Raw genomic sequence first — 9,764 nt, forward strand, 5'->3', positions numbered from 1 at the left:
GATAGATAGATAGATAGATAGATAGATAGATAGATAGATAGATAGATAGATGATATACAGACAGACATAGATGATAGGGATAGATAAATTTGAGATGTGGCCTCCAGCTGACCTATGTGAACCAGGCTGGCCTTGAACTTACAGAGATCCACCTGCCTTTCCCTCTGTCTCCCAAGTTGAGTGCTTATTCAACTTCCCCATCAAGCACCATGTAAGTCCAGTAACTGCCCCACAGGGAGACCCATCCATCTTGACAAACACTGGTGTACTCTATATGTATTTCACTGCGGCGTGCTGGTCCATTGTGGGGTGACCATTACAGATTTTCCCAGCACCTCCTCCCATCCCCAACCCCAATGCCCTTCCCAGGTCACGGTAGCTCTGCTCCATTTCCCATGTACTCCTTGGGGCACCAATACCGCTATGAAGTCCATGAATACTCTCTAGGCATCCTGGTGTTTCTCTAAGAGTCCCAGCCATGTGTGGAGACTGCAGATTATGGGTAATTCAGGTTTAATTGTGTATCAGGTTGCTCTGTGAAAGGTTATAACAATTTATGATCCCATCAGCAACCTGCTCTTCCCTGTGTTCATGTTCCCATCCACTGGGCGCCTACTATGTGTGGCCAGCTGTTGTGGGATATTTGTACACTGTGTGGAGATGTGTTGCCATGATTAGCATCATAAAAAGCCAAATGGTAATAGCTAGGCAGGAGAGTAGAGGCGGGATTTCCGGGGAGAGAAAGGAAGTGGAGAAGGAATCTAGGTGCGCAGGAGATGCCAGGGAGACACGGAGGAGGTCGGACATGCGGTACAGAGTGGAGGCAGCTGAGCCACTTGGCAGAATGTAGATTAATAAAAGCAGGTTAATTTAAGTTATAAGAGCTAATGGGACAAGCTTAAGATAATGGCCAAGGTTTCACAATAAAAAGTCTCTATGTCATTATTTGCAGGCTGGTGGTCCTGACAAGAAAGAGCTACTACAGTCAGCACCTAGGAGACACCATGTGTTCTGTATAACCATCACAGACAGACCAAACTTAGATCCAAGGTGCCTACATCGGTTCCCAAATCAGGTGGGTTGACTTGGTCTGTGTTAAGCTAATTTGTGTCTCTGTTTCCCCACCCGAAATAACTGATAAACTTTAAAACACATATACTGATATAGATAGTTAGATACACATGAGCACAGCCGGGTATACATGTAGGCAGTCATCTATGTAAATATATACATGCAACATTCAGTATAGACAAAGGAATGCACACAGGTACAGACATAGCCATAGCTACATGTACAAGTATAGACCATGACCAGGTGCCAGGCAAAGATAAATACCCCAATATAGACATGCATGGGCCAGGATAGACAGAGAGGTGGGTTAGGGGTGGCCTAGGTGGAGTCTTGCGCGATCCAATGTAGAAAAGTTCTGCTTCTGGAAAGTTCCCACTGTGGGAGGTGTTCTAGCACAACCGCTAGACACAGTTTCTAACACTTGTTCCAATAACTCGGGATTTCAGAGTTGGCCAGCTACCAGCTTCTCAGAACTCCACCAGGGTGTGAGAGGGTACATCTGCCTTTCTTAAATGCTTTGGGGAGATTCCCGCAGTCAAGCAAGAAGGCAGGGGACTGGCTAGGTTTCAGCGTTGCGCCAGAAGCACCGTGAACCTTTTGGCTCATCTGGCTGCCACGATGCCCAAGTGGGAAGTGAACATCTGGGAAGCAGGGTGATCTCCTATGGATACAGGAGGTTGAGAGTCCCGGCACCTGTGCTAATTCAGACTCCACGATGGCAGTGGGCAGGGCAGTACCCCTCCCCGCCATTCATGTTCACCCAGATCCTGTGATGGGACCTTATTTGGAAATAGAGTCCATGTGGGAACCATCCAGTTAAGCTGAGGTCACACAGAGATTGCCGTTTCTGCATGAGGAAAGGACACAGAGACATAGAAAGGCACCAGCAAGAGGGTGTGGGGATGGAGGCGGGGCTGGACTGCCACAGCTATACACGGGCAAATGCCAAGGACATCAGCAGCTTCTAGAGGACAGGAGGATGGCTCGGGAAAGGAGGAGAGACAGCCCAGTCCATGACTCCAGCTCAGATTTCCTTTGTCAAACCACAGGACCAGACAATTCTCTGCAATCGTGTGACATGTGACACTATGACCCTAAGATCTCACACGGGGACCCTGGGTAGCCATTCCAGTACCTGAGCCTGGGTCTGGCCTCTCAGGGCAGAGAAGCAGAGCTCTCTGTCACGGCCCTCCCTCCTCCCACCCTGGAGGCTGGTGCTCAGGTGTCCCTTCCATCACTCTGCATGGCAGGTCCTGATGTTCAACCACCACACTGCCACTGGGTAATGACTGTCATTATGTGATCGCTCTGTCGCTGGGCTGGCAATTTGTCATTGTTAACATTTATGAAGTACCCAGTCCATCTGCAGAAAATGATGATAATAAAAAAAATAAGAAAAGCTGTTCTCGGATGGCCACAGCTCCTCGCAGAGCAAAGGGCCCAAGAAGGAAGATGGGCACTTGGGAGAGCATGTGGGATGGAACTGGGATCGGCAGGCTATTAAAGACTTGAGTTTCGTGCGCTCAGCTCCTGGAAACATTGCATCTGCTCACCAATGTTGACTGACCACTGCGCCAGGGAGGTGACGGAAGTCTGCCATCCGGAAGGTTACTCTCCATCAATGCTCAAGACAGACCCTGGGAACAGCATCCTGCAGGCATAGTAGGTGGAAGAACTGGTACGCTGAGGAAACAGCCCATCTCAGTGTCTGCTCAACAGAGTCCAGGTCAGGCCGTGCTCAGGGGCCACACTGGTCTTAGTGGTTCCTCAGCACTGGAAGAGAATCTGCCTGTGGGAGAGACACCGACCAGGGAGTTAGGAGTGCAAACTTCATGAAGCACTCAGATGGACAGGGAGACAGGCAGGGTTGCAGTTTCTTCTTCCAAGAGGCTTGCCTTGCACCCCCAAAGTCCAAAGGATAGAGTCCAGCTGGACATCTCATGCACACTGTGAGGCAGCAGAGGACCAGCCTATGCTACTCTAGCATCCAGCGGGCGACGAGTTTAAAAATACCCAAGGCTCCATGAAGTTTTAGGGGTGACACATAAAAACTACCTACAGATAAACAGCAAGAAGGTGGTCTCAGGCAGAACCCCTGGGTTGTCCCTCTGTCCATCTCTCACCTTTCTCTTCAGAGGACATGCCCTGTTGACCAGCGGGGACCATGTATGCAGCCAAGGACCAAGCGGTTACTCCTTACAAATTCTGGAATCCACAGACTGGATTTAACCTGAAGTCAGTGGGTCACTGATTCAGGAGAAATCAGGGAACCTGGGGAAATGGATGCTGGGAGCCTATGGAGAATGTGAGCTGCCCTGGGCACACAGGGTGGCTGACCCGGTATAACACTGTGGTGCTCGTGATCAGGACCTGGCACCCTAGCACACCAACTATGTGTAAAGCCTTCAGGCCATGTCAGAGCAGACCCAGAGTTCAGCTGGATGTCTACAGGCCTTGCATCCTGTCCTCTGCCCACCTTCCTAGGATAGCCCAGACCTGGAGAATCCCCAACACAGACTTCCATGTGGGTCAGAGCCTGCCTGAGGAAGGGCACTGAGTTAATAAAATGTGACATTCCCAAATCTCAGAAAAGGTTATCAGCTCACCTTAGGGTATCCTGTGGCCCGTACTTGCTATCAAAGAAAGATGCCAAGAGAGATTCATTTGGCAAGGACTGTTCCGAGAAGAGGAAGTGTTGGAGGTGATTCTCCAATTGGGGGTGTGTTGGATAGTTTGGGCCAGCTTGACACAAGCTAGAGTTATCTAAAGTTGAGGGAATGTCGGTTGAGAAATACCTCCATAAAGATCTGGCTTTAGGGCATTTTCTTTATTAGTGATGGATGGGGAGGGTCCAGCCCACGGTGGGTGGTGCCATCCCTGGGCTTGTGGCCCTGGGTTCTATAAGAAAGCAGGCTGAGTGATGTGGGAGTCCCCTCTGTATGCTGTGATTACCATTAATGAATAAGGAAAACAGGCTTGGCCTGAAAGGATAGAACAGAGGTAGGCAGGGAAAACTAAACGGAATGGAGGGAGAGGGCAGAGTCAGAGAGAAGCCATGCTGCCCCACTGGACACAGATACCAGAACTTAACCTGGTAAGCCACAGCCTCATGGCAATACACAGGAAAATAGAAATGGGTTAAATTAATATGTAAGAAGTAGGAGCTAGCTGGAGGGCACAGGCTCTTGCGGGAGTGCCATTAAAGGGTGTGTCTGACTTCTAGAACCTTCTTCCCCTCCCCTGCTGTTTGGCTGCCATGAAGCTACAAGCTCTAATTCAAAGCACCCTTGCAGCAAGACCCTCTGCTTTGCCCTCATGAGATCTGCTTCGTCGATACCAGGCATCTCTGTCTGGCAAGCCGACGTAAGATGAACTTACCCGACCAGACAATCCTTCCCCGCTGCCTGGGAATTCAACAGTGTTGGCTGTGCCTGGGAAGTCACATCGAGATGGTGAGGAGCCAGGCAAAAGGCACAGGCTATGGCACAGAAATTAATAAGGAACGTAGTGATGGGGCTTGTGACCTTCCAGCACAGGGCTCTGCGGGTCCAGTCAAGAACAATGCGTCGTTGGCAAACTCCCATTAAGTGACCTAGTGGCAGATTATACGAAGGCAGTGTGCTCTTTCTGACAACCCACTTCCCTGCAGGCTGCCCCTTCAAATCACCTGAGGTAACATTTACAAGAATTTGTCATGCTGACATTAATGATGACGGTAACATTTGTTTGAATGTTTTTGAAATTCTTTGATGCATATGTTCACGCTGCTGTGTGATCCAAGCTTTAACGACCCCAGTGCCGGAGACTGCATGGATCTGTAACACAGAGAGAAACATGGTGGACTCTTTCAGGGGTGGACTCAGAAGTCGGCCAAGACATGTCACCTGTTTGAAATAAGCTTAAAGATTTGTTTGACTAGGGGGAGAGGGGAATGGGACAGAAGATGGCTCAGTGTAGGAAATCTCTAACCACCCGGTCTGATGGCCGGCATTTAAATGCTAGGACTCAGAGGGCAGAAGGTGAGAATCCACTTCCGGAAGTTGTCCTCAGACCCTCACACACACACACACACACACACACACACACACACACACACACACAAATAAAACAAAACTTTTAAAAAGAAAGAAAAGTGCTCTGGACTGGAGGACGCCTCAGTCAGTTCCAGAACCCCGGGACGTAGACTTATGCCCTTTACGGGCTCACCTTTAGGCAGAGGGCTGACCATTTGACCTATGCACCCTGAGTTAGTCACTGACGAAGACATGATTACATCATGGGCATGTGGGTTTCGGCGAGTGACCTGCTGTCATGTAGGGTGACTCCATCTCAGGGAATAGTTCTCCTGAGCAACTGGGCAGCTAGGAACTGGGTACCAGGCTGATGAGCAGGGGCATCTGGAGACTGGTGCCAAGCTGGTGGCTAAGACCAGGGGCATCTAGAGACTGGTGCCAGGCTGGTGGCCAAGACCAGGGGCATCTGGAGACTGGTGTCAGGCTTGTGGTCAAGAGCAGCATCTACTACAGAAACAAGTTTTCTGTGGAAGCATCATGGGACTCCTGGCGAGCTGCATTCACCCACCAGCGTGTTGCCTAGCCTTGTCTTGGTGACAGTATGGCACCACCCATGGCCATTCCTCCTGGATGAGCACCACAGGCAAGGCAATTCCCTGATCTCTGGTCTCTGGCTCTGAACTCCATCACCTTTCGTGTAGGGCCAGTGAAGACAGATTCCCAAGGGCCCGTAGGGGCTGGCTGATGACTCGGGGAAGGTAACAAACAAGGATTGATATGTTTAATCAGATGCCGGCTCTCAACGGTGGGGAAGATGGCACTCCATTTATCAGGATTAGGCAGCCCTCTGCAGACAGAACTGTCCAAATTGCACGCATCTTCTATTTGGGGGTTATGTTATTAAATACAGGCCCTGCCACCTAGAGAAAAATATGAGCTATTGTCAAAGGTCTTCATAGGTATTGGCCTTACGCCACCCCTTCGCCCCCCAAGTCTGTAAACGGAGTCTCTCAGGCACCACTATTGAGTCTACCAAGCATTCTGAGGAATGCCACCTCCTGAGCTGCATCCTCTGCCGGAGGCCCATGACAGGCAGTCACGCAGAGTGCCCTTTCTGCCCTCAGCCTTGGGCAAGGGAACCTTCCAGTCAGCGCTTTGCAGGTTCGAGGCCGGGAGGCCAGCAGCCAGCAGCTTCCTGAGGACTCATACGATTGATGGGTAGAAAGTTAGTGCTGGCAGCAAAATGACCTTCACTAGACCGGAGGACCAGGGCTCAGCATCGCACACGGCTTGTTCTAGTTAACCCTTGAAATGGCCCAACAGGTTACGGTATCTTTCCATCTTAGAGACAAACTGAGGTAAAGAAACACGGAGATTAGAGATTCCCTTAGCAGAGGCTTCCCGGGTAGAAGGCATTGCTGCTATGTGTGCCCAGCGTAGTGCTTGGATCTCAAGACTTGAGCAGAATTGTTTAGTATGTCAACCCGCTCCTCCATCTGCTACCTGCCATTCTGTCTACAAGTCACAGAAGCTCCTTCAATGCCATCCTGATCCTGCCTAGAGTCAGGTATGTACAGTGTCAGGGTACAAGAGACCCCAAGCACAGCATCGGATCTGTGGCCTTGAACACCTGCTGATTGCCTTGTAAGATGGAAGGCAAGATCTATGTGTCTCTCTCAGGGCCACCATGAGAACTCAGCAAGTCAATGCCGTGAGGCCTTAGAAGGAGCAGACAGTGTGTGAGTGTTCGCTCACTGTGTTTAAAATAATTTAAAAGGGGTGTTTTTCTATCCCGCTGGTATCAGGTGATCTTTACCCATCATCACAGTGACGCTCCACCAGTTCCCCAGGGAAAACACCTGTCTCCCTCTCCCACCTCATCCTCTCCCGTCAGCACCTCTGCTTCCCTTCGCATCACGATGCTTAACTAGACACATTCTTGTCGGTGGGGGCATAAGAGCTGCCGGTGGCATTTAAGAAAGGAAAATAAATTGTCCCTAGATGTCTCTCTCAGAAGTCCTCGTGTCCCCAGAGGGCAAGATGCTGAAGTATTTCACAATAGTTTTTCTTGGACAGGACAGAGGAAGAGAAATATAAACAAGATTCATGTGTCTGGAGATCCACAGAGGGCTGGAAGGAGGAAGGTGGCTCTGTGGGTGATGGGGGACTTCAGAACCCTGCTTTCCTCATTGACTGTTCCAGTCAACAGCGCTATGGATTCGGGAAATTCCCTATCTGGGTTTCTCGAGCGTGCAGTAGGACAGAGGAGTCAAGAGAATGTGAGCACTCATGTCTAGGGGCCTCAGTTCCCACATCTGTGCATGGAATGGGATGATACGCAGTGGATTAATAGCAGCCCCACATCACAGGACTGTTATGAGGATCAAACGAGTTAATATGCATAACCGTGGAAGGAATGGTGGCCAGCAGAGAATAGGTGCTGTCATTCATCTCTTCATCACCATCCTCATCACTGCTACGTCACCACCGTCACAGTCAACATCATCACCAAAATCGCCACCACTACCACCATCATGGCCATAACCATTACTATCATCAGTATCACCATGACTAACACCACCATCGTCATTATCATTGCCAATGCTATCATTACCACCAGCACATCGCCTCCATCACCATCGGCATCATTACCACGACCGTAACCATGTTCATTGCCATCATCCTTGTGATCATCATCACTACCATGATCCTCACCCATCATTACCATCAGCATCACCCGCATCATCACACCATCAATACCGTCTTGTCATCATCCCTATTAACCACCGTCACTACCACCATCAGTACCATATTTACCATCATCGTCATTACCATCGTCATCATCATATCACCACCATCATCACCATTACCATTATCTTCATCTGTGTAATCATCAATAATGGTGATGAGCAACGTCATGACTCAAATTACCATAATTATCACCCAATCTACCATCACCATCATGATCATTATCATATCACAGCCATAATCATCACCCTAGCCATCATGACCATCAGAGTCACCGTCATCATCACATCATCACCACCATCTTGCCATCATCCCCATTACCACCATACCTGAGCATCATTAGTGTCTTGACCATCATTACCATCTTAACATCACCATCCTCACTGTCATCTTGCCAGCAGCAGCGGCATCACCATCATCAGCATCATCACCACCACCACCATCATTCTGACCACATTTTGATCACTCCACAAGGTGAGCACAAACTGAGCACAGAAATGAGACATCCTGAAACAGGAGACGGGCATGGGAGAACACGCCAGGCCGACAGGAGAGACATAGGAAGCGCAGACTGGCAGAGGATTCCTGGAGGCCAGTTGGGTTAAAACACTGACAGCAGGCAGACCTGGGGCTCAACATAGTCTCACGAGTAGCTCACCTGGTGGTATTCTTGGACCTCTGCTGCCTCCTCCTCCCCAGCCTCTAGATTTGCCCTTTTCACCCTCAGTTCCAACCACTGCACTCATGCTTGTGCGATGCTGTCCTTTTCTCTAGTCCTCTCTGACCACCTGGAAATAAGGGACGGGGACACACAGCAGAGACCAGAGCATCCTGTCCCCACTGCCTGAATAGCCCTTCCCTATACAGAGCGTGACCCTACGCTCAGCAACTTTCTGCTACTTCCTTTCAGCTGAGGAAACAGGCATCCCAGGCCTCTTCCTAGAGGCTGATTCAAAAGTCTCTGGGGTTGGAAGTGAAACCAGGGCGGTAATTAGCTGGCAGGCTGCAGATGCCAGACTCCAGCTCTGGAACTCTGCAATCAGAGTAACGTGGGAGCTGATTTGTTCCCTCCAAAATGTGCCATTACTGTTCTATTTCCCACCGGATAGCTTTGGCAACACCGCTGATGTCCCCTTCCCACCTGGGGGTCCCCTGAGCACCTCCAGAGAAGGCTGCAGGTCTCTGGTGAGGGTGTAAGTACCTCATTAGGACTCTCAACTGCATGCTCATTCTTTTTCCTCACTCGGGGTCACATTTCATTTTGGTTTAAATAATGAAACCAGCAGACCGGAGATTAGAGCCTGTTAGATGATTTTCGGTCCCAGGAAACGGTCGCCTGTCCAAGATGTAGGTTCGCCAGCAGCTCAGCTCTGTGCCAGTGGGACTCAGCTAGGAAGCGTGAGACACAAAGCCATGATATGTTAGACCTGTCGCCTGATGGGTCGAGGGGACAGGCACCAGCCTGCCTGCATGGGGACACACTCAGAGGTACATCCAGAGAGTGCTCCGAAGTCTGACAGGAGAGAGAGCTCACACAGAGCAAGCTTGGTCTTTATGTAGCAGCCCTGTCCCGTGACACTTCAGGATGCTGTCTCTCGGTGTTCACTATGGTTCTCTGCAGCCCCCAAGATGGAGCTATGGAAATTATGGTTGTTCAAGGCTCTCACTTGGCCAAGGTTTGCTGTGGCTGGCTCAGCCTGGAGCAGTTTGCTTCACACCTCAGGACCTCAGTGCCCTTTTCCTCCTCCAGCAGAAACAAGCTCAGTTGTGCCAGCAGGAAGGTTTACTGCTCTGTACAAAGACAGACCTACCTCCCATCCTGGAGACACGGGAACTGCCACCATCCCAGCAGTGAACCTTGGGGATACCCTGGGACTGCCACCGTCACAGCAGGGAGTCTCGGGGTCCCCCTGGGTTCTGTGAGCCGTGGTG

At 50.3% G+C, this 9,764-nt stretch overlaps 1 pseudogene; it reads right to left on the reverse strand.

Annotated features, from left to right (window-relative positions):
• The window catches only part of LOC106144382, a 143,344-nt pseudogene extending 135,517 nt beyond the window's left edge, over nucleotides 1–7,827 (reverse strand).
• Nucleotides 7,828–9,764: the final 1,937 nt, after the last annotated feature.

Source organism: Microtus ochrogaster, unplaced genomic scaffold, assembly GCF_000317375.1.
Source record: "Microtus ochrogaster isolate Prairie Vole_2 unplaced genomic scaffold, MicOch1.0 UNK38, whole genome shotgun sequence".
In the NCBI taxonomy this organism is placed as follows: Eukaryota; Metazoa; Chordata; class Mammalia; order Rodentia; family Cricetidae; genus Microtus; species Microtus ochrogaster.